Genomic DNA, 26,728 nt, shown 5'->3' on the forward strand with positions numbered 1-26,728 from the left:
CTGATATTGTATACTGGGCCATAGCTCAGTGGTAGAGCGGGAATACCCAATATCTCAGGGTCAGTCCTGAGCATCTCCACATAGGTCTGGCAAAGACTCCTCTCTGAAACCCGAGAGAGCCATTCCAGCTAGACTGGGCAATTTATTATTTATTTATTAAATTTATATACGGCCCCATACCTGTAGGTCTCAGGGTGGTTCACGGGATACAGGGTCAGATGAAACACAGGGTCAGATGGGGGAGGAAATGTTTTAAGTGAGCAGAAGACCACTTCCTATGAGCTTGGTTTGAACCTGTCGTGCTCCTGATGACAACATAATCAGCTGCTATTGTGTTAGTATTGGATATGTGGTGATTCATTCAAATAATCACTTCGTGATGAGGTAATGGGATCCTGTCCTTTATAGCTTGCAGCTCAGTGCATAAAGCTTGGCCACATTGTGTTTGCAGCGATGCAAGACTACACAGAAGTTCTCTCTGTGGTGTTCAGTTAATGATGAACTTTGAAAGCTGATGTATGCCAAATCAAATTCTTTGTTCAGTCAGCCTACAGTTGCTTTTAGAACACTTTAGAAATGTTTTTAGTACTTGCCACCATGGGATTCTTAAGAAGAAAGGAAGGGCTACAAATTGAATGATTATAATTACTTTTATTATTTTCAACAACCTGGGCACATAAGGTTATCTGAAAGCAGTTCTTTTTTTTTTCCAGGGGGTACTCAAGCGTACGCAGTACTGGCACCTTTTTTGTTGTTGTTAAAAAGTGTGGCACTTACTTAAGCTAATAGGAGTTTGTCAATTCATTGGTAATTCAGAGTGTAGTGTATTGTGGAAACCATATTAATATGTTTTAAAAATATATACTTACTGTTGTTTCCGCTACCAGCAATTTCTTTTCAGTACCATAATTTCAGGAAACTTAACGGCCAAAAAATTAATAATAATTGCATCTTCATCTTTTCCTCTGCCACTCCAAGAACCCAGGGTCCATTAGCAACACTACAATTAGGCAAGAGACCGTAGTTGCTGCTAAAGTGGTATTTCATGTTTTAAGCGGACTTAAATGTACCCGTTCTAATGGCTAACAATATTTCAAAATGTGACTTAATCTATTTCATTCCATTTATATGAGTTGAGCTCATCAATCATTTCCCACTAGAAAGCCCCAGCCTAAGATGAATTTAACGGACTTTATAAATAATGGGTCAATAGCGAGTTTGTCATAAATTCATTTCAACTTTTTGGAGACGGGCCCGGCAGATACTTTTCGGTATTGCTTTCTCACAAATCACCCGTAAGTTGGGATTAATTTTGATGTGCAGTTGTGACAATGAGACTTTCTTTTGTCAAATCCCTGTGTATATATTTGCCTTCTCCTCCCTCCACTTTACCATTCAGTGCTAAAGAAAAAGTAAATTGATTCCCCTCTAATTGTATGCAGAGATAGTATTCACTTCAAAGTATTCGTGATAAGGTGTCAGAGCTGGACTGAAGCCCTGCAGGGGTGTGGCTCAACAGTAGAGTCAGTGCTGGATTTACATATAAGCTAAACAAGCTATAGCTTAGGGCCCCACTCTCTTGGGTCCCCCCAAAAAACTTAAAGGGGAAAAAACTGGATCTAAATTTCCAAAATATAAGATAAAAAAACAAATAAAATGAAACCTACATACAGCAACAGTGTTTTGTGTTGTGTAGGCTCCTATGATGTAAGTAATGGGCCCTGCCTGCTAGCCTGCTCCCTAAAATATCACTGGTTTGCTCATTTCTATATATAGGGTGCCTACATTCTGCATGGAGTAGTTGCATGGCAACATGTGCAAATGGCTTTAGATACCTATTAGGTCCATAAATTCCCGTATAGCATGTATTCAACACAAAAAGGCAACAATTTGTTGCTGACAAATGACAGCTGGACATATAAAGGGCCCCATAACCTTCAGGAGCTGTGGGCCTCATCAAACCTAAATCTGGCCCTGGGTAGAGCATCTGCCTCACATGCAGAAGCTCCCAGTCTCAACCCCCAGCATCTGAAGGTAGGGCTGCGTAGAGAACCCTGACTAAAATCCTGCCAGTTGCAATAGATAATACTGAGCCAGAAGGACCAGTGGGTATTGGTATAAGGCAGCTTTCTATGTTCCCATGCTCAAAAGTGCCTTTTGGAGGATCCATGCTCGTACTTTCCAGTTAAGGGCCTCTAGCACGGCTCAGCAAGGCTGGACATCTGTTGAGGGTTGACATCACAGGAATGGGTGCACTGGTGAGAGTCTTCTGGACCTGCTCACCAAAGGTCTGCATGTTGCAGACCCACTCTGTAACAGTGACTCCACTAATAAGACCCCCTTGGACCTGCTGCTCCTCTTTGCCAATGGAACCTCCTAGCTTGCCTAGCCACCCCTCACTCTGACCCAGACAGCAGGGGTGGTGAGAAAGAGAAGCAACAGAAGTTTGATCATCGTTTCCTTCTGTTAAAGAAGCAGTGGCTCTTATGCAACATTATGGGGCTATTAGGATTATTGATGGCAGGTCACCACCACTTCCTCCATCCCTGCCCACCTCTAGTAGCAATCCTCTAAGCTGGCCCCTGCTCCACACAGAGACCACCAGCAGAAGAAGCAGAAGCAATGTAAAATCCGATCTGCTTAAAATCCACATGAAAACGAGCCTGACATCTTTCATCAAGGCACAACAATCCACACAAAGGGGACTGACATGAAAACAATTAATACTTACGTGTAAAAAAAATATCACCAGTGATAAGTCCACATGAACTTCCCAGGTGATGGCATTCCCTGAATATGTAGCCACCAGGGAAAAGACCCATCTACCCAAGCTACCTTCTCTCATTGATGGTCCAGAGAGCAGGACCCTAGATGTCCTTATACTTTGGAGTAGACCAGGCATAGGCAAACTCTGGCCCTCCAGATGTTTGGGACTACAATTCCCATCATCCCTGACCACTGGTCCGGTTAGCTAGGGATGATGGGAATTGTAGTCCCAAACATCTGGAGGGCCAGAGTTTGCCTATGCCTGGAGTAGACATAGAGAGGATTGCAGTGCAAAATATTTTAAATTAGGGAGGAGGAACCTGTGGTCCTCCAAATGTTGTAGAACTATGCCTCCCACCCACCTTGACCACTGGCCACACTGGTTGCGGCTTATGGGGGTCGGAGTCCAACAATGCATTCAATGATAAAGAATCTATCTGATTAATTGAATACATGCTGCAGGTGTAAGTGTTTTGCAGCCCGCCCCTCTCACTTTCCCTTGTTAGTACTTTTCTAACTCTATTTAAACAGAACCTTATTTCTGCCAAAACTTGATCTAGGTGGGAATGTTTCAACTTTCCCGATCGTTCCATTTCCAGTTACAATTTAGCATGCTGACATAACTCTAAGCGTGAAGCTTGAGCTGGGGCAGATAATTTAAAGGCAGATTGTCTCATCAATTCTTTCTTTTTTTTAATTGTGCTAGCCATAGAAGTATACAGTCTGCAGGAATTTACAGCTTGCTCTCTGGAGTATCGGAAGGAGATTCAATTAAGGAAGCAATAGGCAAGGCAGCAAGACACACAATAAAACAGCTTACCATCCCAGGATGAGTCTCATAACCACTTACTTTCTCTCTCTCTCTCTCTTAAAAAACAAAAAAACTTGTTATACATGATTTAAGATGAGAATCCGATCTCAGCTGCTATAGCATCAATCCATCCTAACTCCTCCTATTAGCATCAAAAGAAAGTGGATTATTCTATTTGAACCAGTTTAGGGGTGCCCTGAGTGCTCACTGGAAGGACAGATCCTGAAGCTGAGGCTCCAATACTTTGGCCACCTCATGAGAAGAGAAGACTCCCTGGAAAAGACCCTGATATTGGGAAAGATGGAGGGCACAAGGAGAAGGGGATGACAGAGGATGAGATGGTTGGACAGTGTTATAGAAGCTACCAGCATGAATTTGATGAAACGCCGGGGGGCAGTGGAAGACAGGAGTGCCTGGCATGCTCTGGTCCATGGGGCATAGCTGTCAACTTTTCCCTTTTCTTGCGAGGAATCCTATTCGGAATAAGGGAATTTCCCTTTAAAAAAGGGAAACGTTGACTATGCCATGGGGTCACAAAGAGTCGGACACAACTAAATGACTAAACAACAACAAGGGGTGCCATCTTGGAAAATGAACCTACATTGCTAGGTGAGATATTGAATTCCAGGGCTGCCAGGCCAATATTTGCAGGAACACAACTTGCTCCATCTGTGGGACCATCTAGACAGACAGAGCTGAGGGCAAATGAAGGGGTGCCATCAGGGCAGGACTTGGGGGGCAAAGATCTGCACAGAATTGACAGAATAGCCTGATGAGACAAGAAGACTGGTTTGCCACACTTTGAAGTAAGTGAAGTAATACAGATCGGCTAATAAGAGTCCAGCTCCATCCAGTGTAGGGCAATTAAGCACAGAATCCAAAACTACCTAAAACAGAGGAAGGAACTTTTTCCAGGTAAAGGGCCACATTCCATTCTTGGCAACTTTCTGGGGTCCATGTTCCAGTGGTGGGTGTGGCTAGAGACCAAAGTGGGTGGAGCAACAAATGTAAATGTTACCTTTCTACAGAAGGCTAGTTTAAAACATACTCATGCACCCTTCTCTATCCTCCGTCCAGGCAAGCAATAGGCATTATGAGAGTTCAAGGACATGCCCTATATGGCTTTTGCATTGCTTACAATCAACGTACTGTGAAATCATAAAATCCAATGTTTTTTCGGGGGGGGGGGGGCGCAGGGGTACGCATACCCCTAAATATTTTGTGAATCTAACAGGAGAAGAAACTAAAAAAATTAAAATGGTGCATGGTGAATCATCAGTTCCGTTGAATAGCACGGTGAATTGTCAGTTCCTCCGATGGTGGCCTTATTTCCTGTCACAGTGTTTCCTGAGTCTTATACGGAATGAGAGTACCCCTAAACATTTTTTAAGAAAAAAAGCACTGCATAAAATAATATGAAAATGCAATCTAAAACCAAAAGAAAACAGCCAATTTACTTTTTAAAAAATAATCATAGAGGAATCCTTCAGTCCTTGCGCTATGACTAAGCAGGCAGCCACCAGCAAGTGGGTGATTAGAGATTTACTATGAAGGTCCAAACCCTTTCCCACAGACATGTTCAAAAAATGTTAATGTAGGGCAGGGAAATAAATCTCATTTGTGTACCAATAAACAATCCAGCAAAGATTTTATTTCAGTGGACATAAATTCAGAAATGCACTGGGGTTAGGATGGGGGGGAGATGTCTTCAGCTTGCATTTTAATATGAATCTACCTAATTCCCACTATCCAGACCAATCTTCAAACTGAAACACAGCTCTCCTTTGTAATTCACACTTCTCTGAATTTTGTGATGCAGTTCTCCAACCAAAAAAGGCAGACTCCTGCCAAAGTGAGCGTTGGGGAAAGTGTGCACACATACAGAAACAAAATGTGTATGGTAGTGAAAACAATGTGCAAACACTATTATATGAGGGAAAACCTGTCATATAGATATAGATTAGGGGCAGTGTTCATGAAAATGTATATAAATATGTTTTTCAAAGAAAAATGGACAAACCAACAGAAGTGGGACAAACTGAATTTAAGAATGAAAAACTGAGAGAAGCTGAAACTGGATCAGACCAAAGGCCTATTGAGTCATAGAAACAAAACCAAAAAAAAGACATAGGAAGAGCTTGCTGGACCATTATTATTATTAGTAGTAGTAGTAGTAGTAGTCAAAAGGTAAAGGTAAAGGGACCCCTGACCATTAGGTCGGGTCATGGCCAACTCTGGGGTTGTGGTGCTCATCTCGCTTTATTGGCCAAGGGAGCTTCCTGGTCATGTGGCCAGCGTGACTAAGTCACTTCTGGCAAACCAGAGAAGCACACGGAAACGCCGTTTACCTTCCCGCCAGAGCGGTACCTATTTATCTACTTGCACTTTGACATGCTTTTGAACTACTAGGTTGACAGGAGCAGGGACCGAGCAATGGGAGCTCACCCCGTCATGGGGATTCAAACCGCCAGCCTTCTGATTGGCAAGTCCTAGGCTCTGTGGTTTAACCCACAGCGCCACTCGCATAATTACAAGTGCACAGAATAAGATAAAAAGAAGAAAAACAGTACCCATGTAGAAAACAAAACAGACCCAGAAAGAAAAGGAAATTGTGTACATTACCAAAAGAAAGAAAGAAAGTGTTATTGTTGTTAACCAAACCTTAACCTAATATGATATTTATAAAAATGAATTTCAAATATCGCTAAATTTGTCCATGGCAAGTACAACTCCTAGGGGACATGGGGGCTTCAGCCCCCACAATAAAATATTTGAGGTTGCCGGGGGGCCCCAAAGTTCCTGGGCATTCGCATTCAAATGGGGTGTGTGCACTGCATCATATGATTTATTATGCAAGGCGGGGCTTACCTTGGCCCCCAGAATGTTTTATTCAAGTTTGCAGCCCAGGTTTGCACACAGCTGGTCCCTGTGCAGCTTGCTGGATCATGCTACTGGCCCTTCTAGATCAGCAGCCTGTCTCAAGGGGGCCAACCAGAAGCAGATGCCTGGAGGGTCATAAATTTTCCACCCTGACTTCATACTGTGTGGGTCACAGTCTGAAATGTCATCTCACTAGGGTTGGTCTCCTGATATAAGGATGAAAAACCCAGACTTGGTGGATCTTCCTGTACGCCGATGTGATTTGACTGCTGCCAATTTAGCTTTCCGACACTTTTCCCTTACATGATCAGAACAAGGGTCCTTCCCCACCTCTCGTTAATCACCGCTGACAAGCTGCCAGAAATTTTGTGTCTCTCCCCACCCCCACGGCTGCCCCTCTTCAGCATCCAAGGTCAGTTTCGTCTCATGACAGGAAGGCACATATGGCATCTTTTAATCGAAGAGGATGTGCAGCTTGGATTCCTTAATGCGCTTCACACCAGAGGGGCTGGCGTGTCGGGGGCTAACAAGGCAGCCTTGTAAACAACGCTGTGAATGGCCCCCGCCCCTCTTTCTGAGCTCCCTTGAGGATGCCACATTTTTCTGCCAATGAGGAAAATATGAAAGGGATGATCAGGGGGAGAGATTTGATTCAGTTTCCATTTAAAGGCAGATTTGTCTAATATGCACTTTCTGAAAAGAAAAAGAAAAAAGAAACACAACCATCCACCTAAATTCCCCCTCCTCTCTATTTCTCAGTGCAGTTCTACAGCTAATCAATGTGAGGGGGGATGCATGTACTAGGGCAGAGCTTTTCAATTTTTTGAGTCCACGGCTCCCTTGACCATATAAAAGGTAAAGGGACCACTGACCATTAGGTCCAGTCGCGGACGACTCTGGGGTTGCAGTGCTCATCTTGCTTTATTGGCCGAGGGAGCTTCTGTACAGCTTCTGGGTCATGTGGCCAGCATGACTAAGCCGCTTCTGGCGAACCAGAGCAGCACACGGAAACGCCGTTTACCTTCCCTCCGGAGCGGCACCTATTTATCTACTTGCACTTTTGACGTGCTTTTGAACTGCTAGGTTGGCAGGAGCAGGGACCGAGCAATGGGAGCTGACCCTGGTGTGGGGATTCGAACCGCTGACCTTCTGATTGGCAAGCCCTAGGCTCTGTGGTTTAGACCACAGCGCCGCCCACGTCCCCTCTTGACCATATAAATGTATATAGATATACATATGCATGTGAACATATTTGTGAAGATAGCATACAAAGATGCAACATATTGGGGAAAGGAAAGGGAAGGATTAGTTATTATGATGATCTTCTGACCGGAGTCTCCTGTTTTAATTGCTGCATTGTTTTTAATGGGATTCTTCGAATGTGTGTTTTAATTATGAATGTTCATATTTTAATGCTTTAATGGGATTGTTTTAATGTGCATTTTAATTATGGGTGTTTATATTTTAATGCTTGGGTAACTGCTTTTTATACTTTGTAAACTGCTTAGAAGCAGTTTTGGCATTAAGTGAATGAAATAACAGCAACAATAACAACAACAGTAACTAATTAAATAATTGCTGTATTTTTACTGCCAGTAAAGGAGAAAGGTTCTAGTGCTATTGTCTGCCTCAGGTGCCAAAATAACTTGACCAGTCTCTGTCTTGGAAGGTATCACTTTTTGCCTCACACAGCAAAATGTAATTGGACCAGTCCCAAATGAAGCTTTTGGAACAATCCTTTAATCCCCATATTAAGGAGTAACAAAGCTTACAGTTGTTTGCATTTATCCACCTCTCCCCTCACTGTTAAAATGGAGAATGTAAGCTACTTGGAACAGAGACCTTAACTCTCCCCCCCTTTTTGTACTCCTCTGAAATGTATGCATGTTTATCATATGCTCCCAGGTCCTGAATGGGGTAACTGTGCCCCTGAAGGACCAGGTGCGCAGCCTGGGAGTCATTTTGGACTCGCAGCTGTCCATGGAGGCACAGGTCAATTCTGTGTCCAGGGCAGCTGTCTACCAGCTCCATCTGGTACACAGGCTGAGACCCTACCTGCCCGCAGACTGTCTCACCAAAGTGGTGCATGCTCTAGTTATCTCTCGCTTAGACTACTGCAATGCACTCTATGTGGGGCTACCTTTGAAGGTGACCCAGAAACTACAACTAATTCAGAATGCGGCAGCTAGACTGGTGACTGGGAGTGGCTGCCAGGACCGCATAACACCAGTCTTGAAAGACCTACATTGGCTCCCAGTACATTTCTGAGCACAATTCAAAGTGTTGGTGCTGACCTTCAAAGCCCTAAACGGCCTCAGTCCAGTATACCTGAAGGAGCGTCTCCAGCAACGAAGTTCAACTAAAGATACTTCTGCCTGCTCACAGAAGGAAGGTAAGAGAAATGACCAGAAATGTCATTGGCAGGGAGCCAAACAAGTGAGAGAAGGTTTGCAGCCTGGTGAGAAGAAAACAAATGCAGCCAAATGACTAATTTTGGCAGTTTCTTGCAGCTGGGAATCATTTCGTGCCATTTATTGATCTCGCAAGGGCCTTTGAATCTCATTGCTGGTTCACCACCGAGAATGGAAAGAACGATAACTCCAGCTGAATGCAGAATAAATGAGATTGCCTGGGCTGTTTATCCCTGCCAAAATGTGCCCAGCGCTGTCAGCTTAAGATGGCCAATAGCCTCAAGATGCAACATCCAGGATTTCCATCCCCATTGTAAACCCAGAAAATCACAATGACTTTGAGTGGCACTGCTTCAGATATCACTGACCTCAGACAGTGTTTTGCATAGGAATTGGTGAGCAGCAGATTGCTTGGCTGAAGAATGAACTAGGTGTCTTTAAACTACGTCCTTGGACATCAAACCTCTGAAAGGTAATCTATTTTAAACCTGGCAGCTTGTCTATGTCCAAACACTTCCAGCTGTTTCTTCCCAACCCTTTATGGGGAACGGCCATAGCTCAGGAACAGAGCATCTGCTTTGCATGCAGAAGGTCTTAGGTTCAATCCCCACCATCTCCAGGCAAGGCTGGGAAGGACCTCAGCCTGAAAACCTGGTAGAGCTGCTGCTCATCTGTGTAGATAATGATGAACCAGATGGACCAATGGTCTGAATCAGTATAAGGGAGTGTCCTGCATTCCTGTGTCTTAAGGAAAAGGTTTGGAACCCAGAGACACAGAGCACCTGCTTTGAATACAGAAGGTTCCAGGTTCAGTCACCGGCATTGACAGCTGGGGCTGGAAGAGAACTCTGTCTGGAATCTTGGAGAATCACTGCCAGTTAGTGTAAACTGAGGGAGGTCACAGAATCATAGAACTGTAGAGTTGGAAGGGACCTCAAGGCTCATTTTCTCCAACCCCCTGGAATGCAAGAATCTCACCTAAAGCATCCAACCTCTGCTTTAAAAAACTATTGAAGGAGAGTCCAAAATCTCCTGAGGTAGTCCATTCCACTGTCAAACACCTGCTACTGTCAGAAGGTTCTTTTTGAACTCTATTCTTGTATCTTGAATCCATTGGTTTGGGTCCTACCCTCAAGAGCAAGAGAAAACAAATTCGCTCCATCTTCCATGTGACAGCCTTTTAGAAATTTGAAGATGGCCTCTTAGTCTCCTCTTATCCAGGCTAAACATAACCAGTTCTCTCAACCATTCCTCATAAGACCCCTGATCATCTTGATCTCCCTCTTCTGCATACATTCCAACTTGTCAACATCCTTCTTAAACTGTGGTGCCCAGAACTGGACGCAGTATTCCAGATGTGGTCTGACCAAGGCAGGATAGAGTGGTACTATTACTTCCCTTGATCTGGACACTCAAGGAATACAATTAGCTTTTTTTTTTTTGCTGCTGCTGCATCACATTGTTGACTCAAGTGCAAGTAGTTTTATTACAGTCAATGACCAGTATCAAAACAAAGACAGCAATTGTGAAATTTAAAAACTCAGGACAAAATAAGACAATGTAAAATCACATATACATAAAAAGCAGTTCCAGGTGGTCATTTAACTGCCAGAAAGGACAGATTTCTGGTTTCTCTTCAGATTGTATAAATCACTGTTGACTTAGGTTAAGCTTTGTGCTCCAGAGGATAGGACTTGAGCCAATGGCTTCGTGTTACAAGAAAGGGGATTCCGACGAAACATCAGGAAGAGCTTAATGTCAATAAGGGGTGTTCAACGGTGGAATAGCTTCCATGTGTGATGTAGCTGAGATTTCTGCACCACAGGGGTTGGACTAGATGATCCTTGGGTTGCCTTCCAAATCTACAATTCTATGATTCTATGACAAGTGGGGCATTGCCCACGAACCTCAGCCTGCCCTCAGCCAGCCACCACTGGCCTGCCTTCTATCTTATCACCAGTCCATTGAGTCCCCCTGACTGTCAGCTTCCTATTCCTTCATCTGAGTGTTGCCCCTTGTGGAACTCAGCAAGAAAGTGGATGGGGTCAAAACCAAAATTAGTTGTGTCTGCCTTTTATTGGCTTTGGTTGTGGCTGTCAGTGGTCTCCCAGCCTTCCCCGCTACCACTCCCATCAGCTATGACTGTCTTAGTGTATATGTGGGCCCTTGAGATTGTGTGTGTGTGTTAAATTTCTGCAAATCAATGACCTTGTTTTGTTTGTTTGTTTGTTTGTTTCCTTTTTTGCAAGCACACATCATAGTTTCCTTGTCATTTAAAATAACTGGAGTGAGGAGGAGTTCTTGGTGGAGATCTGAAGATACCTTCCAACATTCCACATGAAAATAGGGACATTCTATGCTTTAGATTAGAATGCCCCCATTTAGATCCTTGGGACCATTTGTAGCTCAGGGCAGTTCAGCTGACCTTTCATCCAGGCACAGATCAGACCCAGTCTCCCTAAGCTTCCTTCAGTATCATGGGGCCAGGTGCATTGGACCTCTGAGTCTGCTCACCAGGGGCACATGGCCCCCAGAGGAATGATAATGAGTGGTGTGGCCCTCAGACTGGGAAGGCTACCCCCACCACCACCAATTTGAGTCCATCCCTGACCTATAATAGCAGCTTTATTGCAAAACTTTAGCAAACAGATGCTTTTCCTGGACTAGCAAGACTGATGGTAAATCTTTTCCTGCTTCATTTTGTAAGATCAAATCTTAGGAGGACCTTCTTCAATCTTTTCCTTTTCAAGCATTTTGTCTTAGCTCCTGCATGGCAGAGGACATTACAAGATGCGGTGTTTGCTCAGCCTCTGAAATTGAGAGCGCTATTCTCTGTTCACCAGGGCAGTGCCACAGCTGAATCCAATTGCCCGTCGAATTTACTTAGCTCACTTCATAATGAAAAATACTAATGGGTTTAACAAAAGGTGACTTCCACAATCAGTCACACCTTTTTCCATAAGATGCTGGTGGACACTTGCCTTTCGTCCGTGCTTTCCAGGCATGGCCCATGCTTTAAAGCACCTTGATGAAGAGCCCCCCCCCCCACTCCACATTTTAATTTTATTTATTTTTTTGCTCCAGAGCTTTCCCCAAAAAAACCTTCTCTTTAAAGTTGAATTGGAGCAAACATTAGTCCACATGAAACCAAAATTGTTGTTTGTTACAATTCAGCTTTAAAGAGAAGGTTTGTGCTGGAAACGCACAGGTGAAGGAAAGAATGCTCAGACAAGCAGCTTTAAAACACAGATTTGTGCTGTTCAATTAGCCCTCTTGCTTTAACAAAGCCCATTATCCATTGTTGTTGTTTTTTAATTGTATATATTGCTTGTTTTATGTTGCTACGGCTGTTGGCTAATGCAAATAAAGTTTATCTATCTATCACAGACTTGTGCCTAGAAAGTGCAGAGCAAATGGGAAGTGTGGATAAGCCCTCAATGTTTACTGATGCTTCTAGCCAGCAGCTCTTCAAGCATTTGCAAAGAGTACAGTGGTACCTCGGGTTACATACACTTCAGGTTACAGGTGCTTCAGGTTACAGACTCCACTAACCCAGAAATAATACCCCGGGTTAAGAACTTTGCTTCAGGATGAGAACAGAAATTGTGCTCCTGCGGCGTGGTGGCAGCAGGAGGCCCCATTAGCTAAAGTGGTGCTTCAGCTTAAGAATAGTTTCAGGTTAAGAACAGATCTCCAGAACGAATTAACTACTTAACCCGAGGTACCACTGTACTGCACAATGAGAAAAGCACTCTGATTTCTCAAACTTTCTATTTCAGAAGGTTCAGCAATTTTTTCAACCCAAGATGTAATATTGTGGCATGGCGGAGGGGGGGGGGAGAGAAAAAGAGAGAGAGAGAGAGAAGTGTCCCGAGAATTTCATGCTTTGAACATAAAGCAAAAAATGCCTGTGGTGTCCAGATTTTTCATTGCAACACTGAGACCTAAGGATGTGTGAACTAAGACACAGATGGGATTTTTCTACTCTCACTGCAGCTCTTTTGACTTCCCTCTATATTTCTCATGGAAGACAGAAGTGCCTGGCGTGCTCTGGTCCATGGGGTCACGAAGAGTCGGACACGACTAAACACACACACACTACATTTCTCAGACTAATAACTTTTATGTGCACAGAAGAATCCTGCAAATTCAGTTTGGACTATGCAAAATCCTGTGATGGCCTTACAAATGTGCATTTGATCCCCAAATACACATGCGCTTGCACACACACACACACATTTTTATTTCTCTTTAGGAAACTCCTACGACTTCCATCAAAATTAATTTACCTACTGAGGAGTGCCCAGAAACACTTTCAGTTTCACATTTGCAGTGACAACCTTCCTGAGGACTATAATAGTGTTTTTTTAAAAGGCAGTTTTGACACCCACATTTCTGAAGATGCCACTATTCTATGTATTAGGAAAAAACAACATGGTATAATTTGTGTTAGCATCTCATTCGTGGGGGTTTCGCTGATTGTGCATCTGAAGGAGGGTGTGAATAAAGTTTGGGGGGAAACCAGATTGAATCAAGGCTATCAAAAGGAAGCAAAAAGGAAGCTGTTGTCAACTTGAGCACGTTTCACCCGATTCAGCCCCAGTGTTTATATTGCTATTATTATTATTAACGCACTTGAGCATACAGCCAGTGGTTTTTCATCACCAGAATTCATGGTGTCTTCTCACATCAGGAAGAGGGATGATGAATTCAGGAAGGGGCACTTCACTTATTTTCTCTGCGATTATACATCTTGGTAGCTTGGCAGCTCTGACGTGGGTGAGGGATAACAGGAAAAATAGGAAATTGTCTACTCTCATCAAAGATGCGCCGCAAACATCAAATGGCAGAGAAGCTGGCATTTTTAAAAATGTCTGATTAATCGTGTGTGATTTCTTCCCCCTGGCCTGTGTTCAGCTGTGAAATGAATAAGCAATTAAGGCTCTCAAAGGGCCAATACATCAAATGGGGCAGCTGAGATCATGTAGCAGGGGCATTAGGCAATGCTGAGCAAAGGGCAGCAGAGCCTGGTCCATTTGGGCAAATGGGGCACAGCATCACGAACGTCAGTCTTAAGTCTTCCGAGCCCCCTGCTGCCTTCTTAATTGCAACTTGTCCATGGATTCCATTCTTCTTAGCCCCAGTTTTCCCTTGCAGAATCAGTTAAGCCTGTCATTCTCCCTTCCTTCTGCCCTGCCAGACCCAAGAGTCACCAGACATCCCTGGCAAAGGGAGATTCTTTTAGTGCATCCCTCTTTCACCCTTTTTGGACAAGCTAGGACCCTTACCTCAAAGGAGAAAGGTTCAGGGCTAATTCACTTGTATGAGGGATGCTCCAAATTTTGTCACATCCACATTTTTTGCTGTGTTACTTGGTCATGTTTCTGCAGTCAGAGTGAAAATGCATTAAGAAACCAGGTGTAGGCAATATTGAGTGGAGAGGCCAATAGTCTGACATGGTTTAAGGCTCCTTTCTGGGTATATTCTCAGTTCAGTTGCAGCTCCACACATAGGGATGGACCAAGGGATAAGTTTCAGAGCTCATCTGTCTGAGTTCCTAGGCATGGGTCCAGGCTTTCTGTGTCTGTGCCTGAGCATATTATTATTATTATTATTATTATTATTATTAGCCCCAATTCAGTGGAAAAAAATGTGAGTTTTCCCAGGGAAAGTGCCTGGAAAAACAAACATGCTGGAAAGCTAAGTGTGGATGAGCCCTCAGTTTCTCTCTGGTTCTTATTTTTACAATCTTACATTTAGTTCTCTACATTTCCACATTAATTTGTGACCCCCACCCCCCAAAAAATGACATTTTAATGTGAATTGATTTGAATTCATACAGGTTTGCATGCAATTTTGCCATGTAATATATGTAGATATGTAGCTTGCTCACTGTCACCTGAGGATCAGGGGGTCACAGCCTTGCAGAGTGCCTTTTGCCAGCTTTGTCTGGTGGCCCAGCTATGACCTTATCTGGGCAGGGATAGCCAAACTTATGTTGTCTACCCTCTGGTAACCTCTAGGTTAGACCACTGCCATGTGTTATACATGGGGCTGCCTTTAAAAAATAGTTTGGAAATGGCATCAGATGCAGACTTCAACAGCCAGGATGCTCAACAGAGCAAGATGTTCTGCGCACATGGCACCAATCTTGACACAAGTGCGCAGGCTATCAATTAGTTTCCAGACCCAATTCAAAGTGCTGGCTCAGGTCCCCAATACCTCAAGGATCGCCACTCATCATATGAACTGACCATCCTCACTTGAGACCCTTCTTCGTGTGTCTTCTCCGTAAGAGGTGTGGAGTATGTCAACGCGAGAATGTCTTGCCCTGTGCTATCATTACATAGATGCAAGGCTTTTAGTTATCTGTGGTCTCTTTGAGTGAGTGGAATGCTTTATTCCTGTATTTTAAAAATAGGAATGTCTTTTAGATTTTTATTTGTTTTTCTGTATGCCAGTTTTAACCTACAGTGGTACCTCGGGTTAAGAACTTAATTTGTTCTGGAGGTCTGCTCTTAACCTGAAACTGTTCTTAACCTGAGGTACCACTTTAGCTAATAGGACCTCCCGCTGCCGCTGCACCACTGCTACATGATTTCTGTTCTTATCCTGAAGCAAAGTTCTTAACCTGAGGTACTATTTCTGAGTTAGCGGAGTCTGTAACCTGAAGCGTCTGTAACCTGAAGCGTCTGTAACCCAAGGTACCACTGTATGCGGGTTTCTCTTGTTTATATACTGTATGTAACTGTATGTGATTTTTTTTGAAAAAAAATGACTGACAGATTTAAATAATACATTTTGTGTTATTTTCACTAATATATGCTGTTTAGTTTTGTTGTGGTTGGGCTGTTTTGCACATTGTACCTTTTTACAGTGGTATGGAACCTTTCCTGGCCAACAGGCCAGATTCTTCTGTCCTCCAACCCTGCTGGGGCAGATTTGGCAAGTGGGTGGTGCTGACAACATCAAGGTTGCAGGTTCAATCCCCGTATGGGACAGTTGCATATTCCTGCACTGCAGGGAGTTGGACTAGATGATCCTCAGGGCCCCTTTCAAATCTACATCTTCTGTGGAAGTGGTCAAGGTGGCTCACATGGTACTCCACCTCCCCATGTTATCATAACAAGAACCATGTGATGTTGGTGAGACTAAGAAACTGTGACTGGCTCAGAGTCACCCTGGCCACACAGGTCCTAGACTGACACTCTAACCATTGGGCAACGGTGTCTCTCAAATGAGTCTTAAAGCACTCAAGTGTTGAATGGCCATTTCACCTTTGGCATCCACCTGTGAGGTGGAAAGGTCACATGTCTCATCTGAGCAAAAATCTGGAAATCTTTGACTGCTCCGGGTTATATGGGAGAATGCTTGGGAATATATGTGTCCATGTCCATCTGCCCAGGAGGATATCCTTCCGCTGCAGCAGAGACCTGATCAGTCAAGTGTCAGTTCCATGTAATGAAAAGAACAGGAAATGGCTATAAGTCAGAAGCAGTGTGAGGGTCGTGTGCAGATAATAAACTGAAGAGAAGAGAAGGAAAAGAAAATGCAATCGCCATCCATCCTGTCCAGGTTTTGTGTCACATTGATGAAGGGTTTTTGTTCCAGAGCAATTGGAACAGAAGTAAAATCCCAGCGCTGGAGGGGGGTTGTCTTTTCCGGACACTTGGCAGGAGAGAAAAGCAGATTTGATCAATCTGGGTCATGTGTGGAAAAGAAGAGTTTCTTGATTTGTGGTGCAACATCTGCAAGGGAACAGATGTCCCTTAGCCAGGAGCAAGAGAAGTGGCGTTTACATTCCCTGCTATGTTGAATTCATCTGCAACACTGTGTAGGCATCAAGGCAACCGTGTCTGGCTTTTTGTTTTCAAGTTGAATTGCACTTTGAAGCAGAGGAAGCCTGAGAAATGCTCGGAAAGCATCTGTTTCAGAAAGCTCTCCACTTGAGAGAGACCGTTAAAAAGGCATTCTGAGCTGGGATGTTGCACATGGCTTAGTATGTCTATTTTTGCAGAGAAGTGTCCCAAATGGGAAGCATATTTGTCAAAAGTATTGCCAGTTGAGAGAAGGAAGGAAGGAAGGAAGGAAGGAAGGAAGGAAGGAAGGAAGGAAGGAAGGAAGGAAGAAAGAAAGAAAGAAAGAAAGAAAGAAAGAAAGAAAGAAAGAAAGAAAGAAAGAAAGAAAGAAAGAAAGAAGCTATTTTGTTCTCAGTTTTTTGCAGCGCAGATCCAAAATTACTTAAAAGGGTTTTCTAATATACACTTTTCATCATCAAGTTTTTGGCACTCCTTGCAATAATACTCACTTTTTAAAATTTAAAATGCCCTTCCTTCCTTCCACTCTAATTTACTTTCGGTGACATCATCAAGTCAACCAATCTGTTTTAACCCACTTGATTTCATTTACTGATGCTCTGTGACAACACTGCCAGATGCAGGCTTGTGGCATCATCCTGGTCACTCTGTTATCCCTGATTGGGTTGGATCACCCATGTGACTAATTCAACAGGAATAAAGCAAGGGTGGGTGGTGTTGGTGCTACAGCAGTCAGCGGGGACACTGTTAAAATAGATATTTGCATGGTCTGTGGGAAATTTCCTGCCCCCTAAAAGCAATAGCTAAAATGCAAAGTACTATTTAGTGCAGCCTTTGTTTTTACAAAAGTAGTTGCGTGGCGAGTACCCACCTCCCCCCTTGGAAAATAAAGACACAAGACACAGCATTTAAGGTTAATGGGCGTTAAAAGGCCACAGCTTTATTGATTGCATGAATTGAGTGTCATTGGCTTAGGCACTGGTCCTATCAACTAACCGGCTTCAGCCTGATTGCTTGAAGACCGGCAAGGGTTAACCGCCAGCAGGGGAGTCCTGCTGATGTACATCAACTAGGAGCTCCCCCGGGGTCACCGCTCGGGAGCGTGCCTTAGGCCCACACCTCCATAGGCTTCGGACAGGGCAACGCCCCCCGGAATCCTTTGCCGGACTACCCTTCGATTTGGGGGAAGGTGATGGCGCTTCCTCCCCCCCCCATCTGCATAACAATACCCTTACCAATGCCTAACCACCAATGTCGAGGAAGTTGTGACGATTTGCTACGAGGTAGTCAAAAAACCAAATGGCTGGTGCCAATTTGCCAAGTGGAAAAAATATCCTACCAGGCTCCTTGACAGCGACCAACCAATGTCAGAGGGCCAAACCTAAGGGCGGGCAGGGTGGGAAACTGGAGCAGCTGGAGCGAAGAAGAGAGGAAAATCCTCGGTCGCGCACGCCCTAAATAGCCTGGGCCATGCCTCCCTGGCCAACTGATTGGCTGGCCAGGGAGATGACGCAGTGCAAACAATACTGAGCTAGATGGACAAATGATCTGGCTTGGTACAGCTTCCTGTGATTCAGCCCCCGCGCACGTGGGGAGGCCGTGGGGCCCGCAACCCCACCTCCTCTCCAGCTCGAAAGTGGCTTTGTGCACAGGGCGAGTCCTCACAACAACCCTGTGAAGTAGATTAGTCTCAGGGTAGATCATGCAGACAGTATCATTGTTAAGGAAGGATTTGAACTTGGGTCTCCCACTGGCTGTTTCTGCATTCATTTAGGCTGCTATGAAAGGGAAGGGGGGCATTTTTCAGACTGAGTTCAAGTTCAAGTCATTTTATTAGGGTTAAAGACCGGCATCAAGACAAAAAGCACCAATTACAAAATTTAAAAGCGCAGAACAAAATAAATAATGTACATAAAAATGAGCTTCAGTCAAAGTCCCATGCAATTATGCCTTGGTCAGACCACCCCTGGAGTACTGTGTCCGGTTCGGGGCACCACAATTTAAGAAGGGTATTGAAAAGCTGGAAAGTGTGCAGAGGAGGGCAACCAAGATGATCAAGGGCCTGGAAAACCAAGCCTTATGAGGAACAGATGAGAGAGTTGGGTATATTTAACCTGGAAAAGATGTAATAGCCATCTTTCAATATCTGAAGGGCTGTTCCATGGAAGATGGAACAAGCTGGTTTTCTTCCACTCTGGAGGGTGGGACTCAAACCAATGACTTCAAGTTACAAGAAAGGAGATTCCAACTAAACATCAGGAAGAACTTTATGACAGTAAGAGCCATTCAAAAGTGGAACAGACTCCCATGAGAGGTGGTGGACTCGCCTTTCTTAGAGGTTTTAAAGCAGAGGTTGGGTGGCCATCTGTCATGGATGCTTTAATGGAGATTCCTACATTGCTGGGGGTTGGACTAGATGACCCTAGGGATCCCATCCAATTCTATTATTCTGTGAATAGGCTTGCCTCTATGAACACACACCTCTAGGCTTCATCTAGGTAAGAAGGGGCATTATCAGAGTTAAACAACACCTTCCAGCCACCATCCTTTAAAGCAGGGACAATGAGGAGTGTGACTTGATAAGGATTCCAAGGGCCAATTAGAGCCACATTTGGCCCTCGGACCTGAGGTTCCCAACCCCAGCTATACACAGTATACCCACCTAGGGTATTGAAGGGAGCCTACTCCTCAGGAGACCAGCATAGGATTGCATTGACACTGTACTAGAACATTCAGAAGCCACTTGTCATTTCTGAGTCACTAAGCTTAAGAACATTGAGGCCTTCCAGAAAACCGTCCAGAACCCTCATTAAGGAGGCGGATCAGTCATGCATTGTTGAGAGACATCACATGCAACATGTTCTCTCTGGTTTCCAAATCACCTACACAGATGTTGGCCAGATGCCCAAGGGAGAGTCAGCAGGCTCAGTCACACATCCTGATCAGGCTGATTCTATTGACCTCTATGCTGCTGATCAGGCTCTGTTCTCCAAACATAAAACTCAGCCAACTTTCCACCATACTGAGATGTTCTGATGAGCTCCTGATTCATTTAACATGTGTTGTGTTGTTTGATGGAACAGTGTGGCACACAACAAGGAGCCATACCTCAGTAGTGGCACATCTGTTTTGTACACAGAAGGACCCGGGTTCAATCCCTTGCAACCCAAGGTAGGAATGTGAATGTCCCCCCATTCACATAAAATAATTGAGAGTGGCTGCCAGTCAGTGCAAACAATACTGAGCTAGATGAACAAATGATCTGGCTTGGTACAGCTTCCTGTTTTCCTACTTCACTAAGAAGCTCACAGATCGATTGTCAGTGAAATAAGGGGAAGTGTTGGAGCTCATCAGTAGAGCCTTTGCTTTGCATGGAGAAGGTCCAGGTTCAATCCTTGGCATCTTCGGATAGGTCTGGGCAGGACTCACTGTCTGAAACCCTGGAGAGCTGCTGCCAATCAGTGTAGACAATGCTAAGTTAGATGGATCAAGATAAAATATTACATATCACTTGGGAAGACAGGAGAACTAATGTCAGTGTGGAAACATCTGTTCCTGGAGAGTTCCATAAGATGGAGCCCCAATCGCCAAGATCTACTTTGAGGGATACTTTGCACAAGGAGGTAGCACTGTCCTGCTCCTCTGACTCCAACACTTTTAGACCTGTGGGTTGAGCCCTACACCCCAAAATTTCTAATACAAATGATATTCTCTGGCCCATTTGCAATGGTAAATGTAGCTTCCACTGAATGGAGAACAGGAAAGAATGTGGAATTTTTCATTTGGGGTGGCCATGAAGTTTCTTCATAGTAGCAAACTTTTCAAAATTCTGCCAGGGCCCTGATGACCTTTTCTTAAGCATTACTTTCTAGATTCCAAATGGACCCCAAAATGGAGAGCAACTGATTTCTGCCACTCGAGCAACTCCTGATTTCTCCCTCAACAACAAAAACCTGCGCCTTTGGGAAAACAGGATTAGGATGACACATTAGTATTTAGCACTCCACTATACAGCAGTGGTAGACAGTAGACAAGGGAAATTCACCTAATATATCTAATGTCAAAAACATATTATGGCTGTTGTTCTCCCAGGGAATCCATCCATGGAATAATCCAGTAGGGAATACAAAAGAAATTATCGCCTGCTTCATTTCCTGAGCCCTGAAATGTGCCATCAGCAGTCTTGTAGATTCCACTGGGCTGCTTCTAAGGAAGATGTGAAATAGCAGGACCATCTCCATGGGCTCATCTGGGATGAACTGCCATTCAGATCCCCCTCCCAAATTCCACCCATCAGCAGTTGTTCCTCCTGTCTTCATCAGATGGGAAGCTGAAACAGCAGGACCTCTCCATCAGCCTAGCTGGGACTACGTGTCACGTGGCTTCTCACCTATTCTGACCTGTCCTCAGGGAGAAAAAAAAAGTAGAGCATGGCAGTTAGACTCTCAGCACTTCAGCATAGCTCTGTGTCATGAACCGGCAGGATTTCGGGGACGAGGAAGAGGAGGAAGAAGATCCTGACAAGGGGTGCAGCTGGGATTGGCTCACATGGCAGCAAGCTGGGGGTGGGGAAGGAGAGGTTGTTGTAGAGAATACTCACCGGGTGACAGAGGATGATGAGGGGGCAGGGGCTAGTGCACAGGAGGCTGAGCAGGAGGACCTCTCACTGGAGCCAAAGAGGCCCTTGTCCCACAAACACGGCGAGTCCAAAGACGTAGGGTACAGCGGGCAGGGCACTCCAGGAAGCAGAGGCAGGCCTGGGCCTGCAGCCTAGTTCACTAGCTGGCCAGCCGGCGAAAGAGGCATGTGATTCCTCAGCTGGGGCAGGCTGAGAGCAGGTGAGGGTCACCTGCCACATCAAGCCCAGATGCTGCAGTTGGCAGGCACAGGGTCAGAAGGCAGCAGAGCTGAGGGGCTCGATCTGCTCAACTGCCCATGATGAGGGACCTTGCCTGGGATTCTCCTTGGATCTTCATGGGTTTCTATTTCAAGATTGACTCTGGACTGTATCCTGAACTCCTATCTTGGATTATTTGGAACCGACCCAGGACTGTGTTTCCTGATCTTTGGACTGGACTTGTGTGGATTGGCTTTTGGACTTGGAATTTCATCTTGGCACACTGTCTGCCAGGTAGGCCAGGGGAGCAGGACACTCTGGGTGCACGACTTGCTGTGACAAAGGTGGGAGATTGAATTAGGCCTTGAAGCTCCCTCCTGCCAGATGATGTTCCTAGGGTCCACCACCCCCTTGCCTTAGCTGGATCCCAGGTCATCCTCATTTATATAGTGGTAATCATCCCCACCGGACATGCGGGAGACCTTGGTTAGACTCCTCAATAGGGAGGAGTAATTACTTTGGGGAAAGAGCTTTAGCTTTGCATAAAAAATGTCTCAAGTTTAACCCACAATATCTCCAGGTGGATCTGAGCATGACCTCTAGTCTGAAACTAGTAGATAATACTGAGATACAGGGGCCAATGGTATTACTCAGTATAAAGTAGATTCCTATGTTCCTTTGAAGACTATGGCATCACAAAGGGACAGTCCCTTGGTCTGAAGGTGAGTACTTCTCATTCTCTTTGTGGCTTCGTACTTGGACTTGATCCCTGTGCAAGAAATGTGGAATGGGAAGGTAGAATCATACAATCGTAAAGACGGAAGGGACCCCCAGGGTCATCTCGCCCAAGCCCCGGCAATGCAGGAATCACAACTAAAGCATCCCTGACAGATGGCCATCCAACTTCTGCTTTCAAACCTCCAGTGAAGGAGAGTCCACCACTTCTTGACCCCTTAGATTAATCAGAACTGGAGAAAGTGCCTGTAAGAAACTTGGCTCCGGGTTTTTTCAGTTTCATCACCATCAGACCTGGATTTAATATTAGGAACCTGGTTGTATTCTTCAGCCAGCAGAATTATCACCTTGGACATAGCCAGATCATCACCCTCCATCCATCGCCTGTTACTCAAGGGCAGTCACACAAAACTACCCCTTCCAAAACTACATCTATCGGTAGTCATTCCACCTGGTTATTTGAAACTTCTGTATATGAGAAGGTTGGTGCCCAGATTTGGTGGATCTCAGGGTTTTACTAACAACAAAAGTATATCCTGCAGATTTGAAGGCTATCCACCCCCCTCCAGGTCTAACTAATTCTTCCAGAGTATCTCTGTCACATGACAACCAGAATCCAATGAGCTTCCAGTTCTTTCTTTCTTTCTTTCTTTCTTTCTTTCTTTCTTTCTTTCTTTCTTTCTTTCTATGGCACGAACATACAGTTGGATGCTTTCCCACTTCCTTGAGTCTCGTGAATCACCTGTGATCATAACTAGACATAATGAGATCAATTCCCTTAAGTTAAAAATGAAACAAGTGCTTATCCATTATTGACTGTGCTATAAAATAAAAAGGCACTCAGTCCCATATCAGTGGCATCTCCCAAGTGACACAGAAAAAGGCCTGTCTAGTTGATTGGAAAAATCCAAGTTGATTTGTAAATCACGCTTTTTCGTCTTTGCTTGACTCATTTAGTAGCCTCCCCCAGAACTCTTTGAGCAGGGGTCCAATAGTCAAGCTGCTAACAGAGACAGCCAATTTCAATCTCTTTCCGTTTCTCATTTTTCTAGTCTTAAATTAAATTTGCTCCCTTTCCATACCAGTTTGCAAATTGTGTTTTATTTTTGTCTGCATGAACATTTGTATGCATTTTCTTGTACATTCCTCCTAATAGACACATTTCACAAGCAATTACACCCTAATGCAATGTTTTGTTCTGTTTATGCATGTTTGTGTGTGTACAAGTTCACATTTTGAGAAAAGGAATGGAATGGCTTGGAAGGGTGGTTGGCATCTCTGTACCATGAACACAAGAGCTGTGTTGCTATCTCTCAAGCAAAAGGCAGTGTCAGATACCACTGACATCCACGTCAGCATAGCCAGACACCTTTCAGGAGATGTGTCAGAGTGGGCCTTTCAGTTAACAATTGCTGCTGGAATTGGCTTGAAACTCTCTTAATGGAGAGGTCAATGGGGCAACACTCTAGCATTGGAACCCACTAAATTGTGGAAAGTTTTGAATTAACTGGGACCCTTGAAAAAAATGGGATGGGTGTTGGGAGATGCAGAGAAAGGGGTCATTTTATTATGTGGTTAATGTCTGGTTAAAGTATTTGCATATCGTAGACCTTTTCTGTAATCTTTAGAATGGTTTTTGCAAGGCTATTAACTTTCAGTCTACCAGGGGAAGGAAAGAGGTTTGACATTTCCTCAAGTGACATTTTCCTCGAGAGAAGTCTTAGTACGCTTTGAATGGTAATGTCACAAGGTGACTGTGGGTTGGTCCACGAAGGGAGGAAAGAACTTGGGGGTGGGGGGATTTCTGTGTTCAGGTTTGTATAAACTCTGTAGGAGTTCTTACCTAGTGGATCCAAGCTAGTACCTGGCTGGATCCAGTTTCCCAACCCTGGAGTAAAAACAAATGTCAACCCTAAATGACATTGTTATATTTCTTCCTGTCTGTTTCCAGAAGCTTAAGGGAGTTCCACTCTTTCTAATGACTCCAGCATAGTGCCTGCCTCCCAGGGCTTTTCCATCCCAGCTTCCAAGAAGAGCTTGTTAAGGCATCCCCAGTGACAGCAGCTTCATCTCTCCTGTGTTGTCTCCGCTGATGCTTCCTCGCTAGTGTTTTATTTTCTGTAGCTTATGGCCAACTCCCCCAGGGACAGTGCTGTTGCAAGCCAGACTGTAATGATGGGTGCCAATCTGAACTTTTTACATGGTTTATTATTGTAGATTATGACATCAGTGCAGCTGGCATATAAACTGCACTCAGTGAATTATCTTTGACCCTGGGGCCAGTCCTTATTTCAGACATGACCTGGAAGGTGCAAGCAAAATCAAGCATAGAGCATTATGCTTCAGTATTTCGGGGTGAAATATCAAAGCAGAGACAAAAGGAGAGGGGCGGAAACATCAGTAATATATTTCAGACTTTTGATATGCAGCATTAGAAATCTTAAGTCTATACAAATAGATAACACTATTAACACAAATATCTCTTTTTTCCAACTCAAGCATGTTTTGTCTATTTCCCGTCCTCTTGATGGCCAGGTGACAACCACCCCATCATGCTCAATGCAACCATGGGGTTCCACCACCACCCACTCCAGCTGGACCTCTGTGCTTTTGCAACTGTGTGGAATTCCAAAGGAGCTTTATGCCATGCCGTGGCGTCTTCCTCTTCAAAGGGAAATGTGGGGGAGGACAAAAAAAGAACCCTATAAAGCACAGAAAGGCCACACACCTCCAAGGAATTCTTTGAAAGCTGGCCCATGTTTCAGTCACAGAGTGCTGAGCATTCATCTGTAAGCACACCTCTAGACCCTGAGTGTGAAGCCAAGAATGTGTTGGCCAAGTCTTCCACAATGGACAAAGTTGGCATCCTCTGGTTTTCACAAGGACTTCATCTGTCTCTGGTAGGCAGCACCAAAGGAACAAGACCTCCCGAGTGAAAGAGGAACACAAAACAAACTCTGTATGAGCTGGGCCCAATAGTTTCCTCTTATTATTCATTTGCAGTGCCCCCACTGCTTTCTTTTCATTGCTCCATGTTTCCCAGTAAAAGCTGTGGGTTTTCTTCCCTGTTTACTTTCTTGTTTCACTTTACTACAAGTACTTTTTTCTAGTCATTCATATAGGTTTGAAAACCAAGATTCAGTCAGCATGTGGCTATTGAAAATTCTCTGCACCCATTCCAAGTCAATGAATGGGAGCGTCCGTCTTAAGCTGATGCACTGGAAGTATTCCAGTGCAAGTTTTGACAGACAGTTGTTCTTAATTGCCTGCCAACTCTCTTGCATACAGATTTCTCTTCCTACACATATTTAGGTGACTAGAATTATCTTATTGTGATATGCAGAGGGGACATAAACCAGCAATTTCAGAAGGGTAGATTTTTTTTCATGAAATTGTACTTGAATTGGATGAAAATTAATCTTCTCTGTTGCTCTGGTGGGATATCTCTGCCATCCTGTCCTGGAATGATCCCAACTAGTCGGGTGTCACATTGTGGAAGATCATATGCTACATAGCCGGTCAGAACTGGCTGTAATGTAACAGAACTGAAGGCAAATTAAGGCAGGTGATGTGAGAGTGACGGCAGGATGAATGAATAGGTAGGTTTTTATTTTTTATTTTGCAAGAAAGGCCTAAAAATAGACAAAAGAGGAAGATATAAATGGGAGTTATTTCTAGTTCTGTCCTATATATCTAAATGCTGGGGAGTTATAATACAAAACGGAGCTCCATTAAGGAGATAAATAGAAATCTTAGCTCAGTGGCAGAGCGTATGCTAGAAGGAAGTCCCAGGTTCAGTCCCAGGCATCTCCAGGTAAACTGAGGAAAAAGCCTTGTTTGGATGAGTTGCTACCAGCCAGTGTCAACAATAATGAGCTTGATGGGTCAATTATCTGTCTTGGAATAAGGCAGGTTCATGCATCCATTTCTCAATGGATCAAATGCTGTCTAAAATATCTGAGGAATTTTGAAAGAAACTGAGAGAGTGCCATTTCTTTCTTTTCCCCTGTGTTTGAGGAGGTATATTTTCCCTAGAGAAGGAGAGGGTCCTGATTGTACTGTTTTCTGACGCTAGGGAAAGACGCTTTAAATGACAGCCTGTTCTGCATACTCAAGGAAATCACTTCTTCTGCTTTTAAAAATCAAAAGCCTTGTCATAAAGCAAATTTAAGTAAGAAAAAAAAAGAATGAAGAACTGGGTGCCCCTGGATTCAGTATAGAGACTTCCAGCTCAGTCGCTGTCAGTTGTCTGGATTCAGAGAGGTTCTGCAAAGAAGGACTGAAGTTTATTCAGAAGAAAGAAGACATGGGGGAGCTCAACACAGCATGGATAGTGGGGTAGGATGATGGGAGCTGTACTGCAACAACAGCTAGAGAGTGACAGATTCGCCACCCCTGATGTGGAGCTTCTATTAACAGCAGACAGCAGAAAGAAATTGCTCACTCCCTGGGACCTGTACAAAGTCCTGAA

This window comes from Podarcis filfolensis, assembly GCF_964270895.1.
Source record: "Podarcis filfolensis genome assembly, chromosome: 16".
Taxonomy (NCBI): Eukaryota; Metazoa; Chordata; class Lepidosauria; order Squamata; family Lacertidae; genus Podarcis; species Podarcis filfolensis.